Raw genomic sequence first — 3,298 nt, 5'->3', positions numbered from 1 at the left:
AGACTGGCTGACCTGCTTGACTGGGCTTTAAACTAAGCCTGCCAGGGGTTGGGGGGATTCCCACCACTGCAAGCCCACTGGGCATCCTTTGCAAATCCAGCAGCCTAAGGCACTTAAGGGAACCCACCCCTACCCTAGCCACGGAATGACCTATAGAGAAGGCAAGGGCCCCCAATGGGACATTTACGTGCCTGAACACCAATGCCAGGAGCTCGGGGAATAAACAGGAGGAACTGGTCCTCCTGCTAAGCAAGAATGACTATGACCTCATAGGGATAATGGAGACTTGGTGGGATTCCACCTGTGACTGGGCCACAGGTATAGATGGCTATACCCAGTACAGGAGAGATCGTGCAGATAAAAGGGGTGGAGGTATAGCTGTCTATGTCAAGAATAGCTACATATCCCTGCAAGTTGACATTGGAACCCAGGGAGGATGACTAGAGACCTTCTGGCTTAAAATATGTGGGGAACATGGCACGGGGGACACAATGGGAGGAGTCTACTAACCAGGAACAAGAGCTGGACCAGGAATTCACCAGGGAACTGGCTGAGGCTGCACACTCTTGGTGCATGGTTGTCATGGGAGACTTTAACTGTCCAGACATCTCATGGGAAGAGCACTCAGCCAAATCCGATTGGTCACAAAGCTTCCTCATGTGCATGGACAAGCTCTACCTGACTCAAGAAGTCTATGGGCCCGACAAGAGGTAAAGCGTTGCTGGACATAGTAGTGGCCAAAGGGGATGATCTAGTCAGTGACCTAAGAATCGATGGAAAGCTGGGTGATAGTGACCACGAGCTGATCACCTTTGCTATCCATCACAAAGCTGGCAAGTCAGTCAGCAATACAGAAGTCCTCGACTTCAGGAAAGCCGACTTGGACAAGCTCAGGAGCCTTGTTGTCAAGGCCCTAAGGGACCATGACTCGAGCATGCTCCTCAAGGGAGCGATCCTGACAGCACAAGGGATGGCCATCCCATCTTGGAGGAAGGGTAGCAAAAGGGCACAGCAACCTGCTTGGCTCAGCAGGGAACTTGAGTACCTCCTAACCCTAAAAAGAGAGACAAAGGATGGAAGGTTGGAATTATCGCCAAGGAGGAGTACTCAGCACTAGTCCGTATCTGCAGGGAGTGGATTCGTCTGGCTTCACATATCAAGGATAATAAAAAGTCCTTTTTTCAGATAAGTAGGGAGTCTGCGAGTAGACTAATTTACTATGCAGTAAATGTGCACAAATGTAAACAGTGATGCTTTGCTGCACAGTAGACAGTGCAGTAAAGTGTGTTGTGTAGACACACCCACAGGGAATCAAAATCTGCTTTTCCAGAAACCCAGCTTCTTCCCTCCCACAAGTTGTAGCCCTGCAGCTTGAAGTGGATTCTGTCAGTGCTCTGCAAACAAAGTTTAGTTACTCAGGCTTTGTGGGGGCTTTTATGCAATGAGAACAGTCAGAGGTTTCATAAAACTTTAGAAAGTAATAAATGTTTATGAGCTCAGCAGTTCATAATGAATTTTGAGAAGTTTGAGAAGCTCAAATTTAATCTCGCTTTCAATCAAGCTGTGTCAAATTTAGCTAAGAATTACATGACAAGCAATCATGTTAAACTGCTACTATGTATCTCTTAATTATGATTTGTGTAGCATAATTTTATATGGTATAATTCTGCTTCAGAATAGCAGTTTTTATTTTGTGTAAGGTAGAGATGGATGTCAGCTAAGTAAAGTGTTTACATTTTCCAAAGCTCTGCTTATGGACAACATGCAGTGCACTTGTAATTAGCTGTTTCATGGTGTATATACCACAGAGGTGGCCTCTTCTTTAGCAACTGCTTAGCTCTTACTAACTCTCCTCCCTCCAGACTACCATCTTGTAGAAACTTTCTTCCCAGGATACCTTTTGGGATTACACCTTTGACTGGCAGAGAGTAACAGCCACAGTGTTGAAGTGACCATCTTTAAATGACATGCTACCTCCATCTTTCAGTTGGTTCTTGTGTATAGCTGTTATTATATTTTCCAGTTTTTGTTTGAGAAGAGAGGACATGTTTAAACAGAACTTGGTTATTTTTTCTGCCATCGAAATCCCTGTATCTAACATTTAAAGTAGGTCTTTAAGGGTGCAGACAGAAGTTACATTTTTTCACATGATTGGGCCCCTGAAAGCTCTTTATAGCCATGCCATGACATACATGCACAGCTGCGGACCACTTTGCCTGGCCTGAGATAGTGGGGTTGGTTCAGTGCCCCCTTGCCTTGTGGGCCCAGCCCAGCTCCCCCAACTACCCCAGCCAGGGGTGTTGGGGGAGCCATGAGGAGTGGGGGGACTCTGATCCACCCGCTCCCTTCCAGCTCAAGCTGGGCAAAAGCCCAGCTGGCAGCACACTGCTGTTCTCCCTCCTCCGCCCCTCCTGACAGCCCTGGAGCTGGGGGTGGGGCTGGGGACAGGAGCAGATCAGCAGCCTCTTTGGAGATTGTTGGACCAGCCCCACCTGCTGGCCTGGAGGGCCAGTGCAGGCAGCCAGCTGAATGTCTGTTGGGGGTGGAGGGAGTGCTCTAACTCATGGCACTTTATGTAAAGTGTCATGAGTTAGAGTGGGGGCCTGAACATCTGTCTGCACCCTAAATGCCCACTTTTCACTTTAAGTGACAGATATCTTTTTTCTAACACTGTGGTCTATTTATCTGCTTGAACTCAATACAAATACAACTGTAAAGGCAACAGAAGTTTGAAAATGCTCATCCTATTAAGTAGAAAGTAAGATGCCCTGATTTCAAACTTATGGTAAAGCAGAAACGGTACATTTTCCCTCCACTTCTGTGATCTGATATCAACCTGCAAGTCATTTGCTCATCCAATAAGGCAACAAGTTGAAATGATTTTGGAGTCTTTCCAAAGAACAGTCCTCCTCTCACCCCCACCTCCCCTGTCCTAGTAGAAGAATGTGGATATTATGAAGAATAACAAAATATTTTTCTCCTTTAGACTCCAGCCATTTCTTAGCTGAAGCTACTTCACCTTTTTCCCCTTTAGAAGTTGAGGGCACTAGCATCCTCCTCTCCCTCATAGCAGAAATTCCATGTTGTGCTATTTCTGTTGTCAATATTATATAAGACTAGTGAAGCAAAGAAGTACACCTTTGCCAGGTTGAAATGTTTCAAATTAGCATTTAATACATAAATGCAAATTGCTGAAACTTTCACAAGGCGTAAACACATCCCACTAAAATTTTACGAGTCAGTATCTTGACTTCAAAAAAGCCTTCGATGTGGTATCCCATGATCCCCTCTTGGTGAA

The sequence above is a fragment of the Gavialis gangeticus genome, unplaced genomic scaffold (genome assembly GCF_001723915.1).
Source record: "Gavialis gangeticus isolate Ggan-Ray unplaced genomic scaffold, GavGan_comp1, whole genome shotgun sequence".
NCBI lineage: Eukaryota > Metazoa > Chordata > Crocodylia > Gavialidae > Gavialis > Gavialis gangeticus.
The sequence above is the reverse complement of the archived record's forward strand: the minus strand, read 5'-3'. Positions refer to the sequence as shown.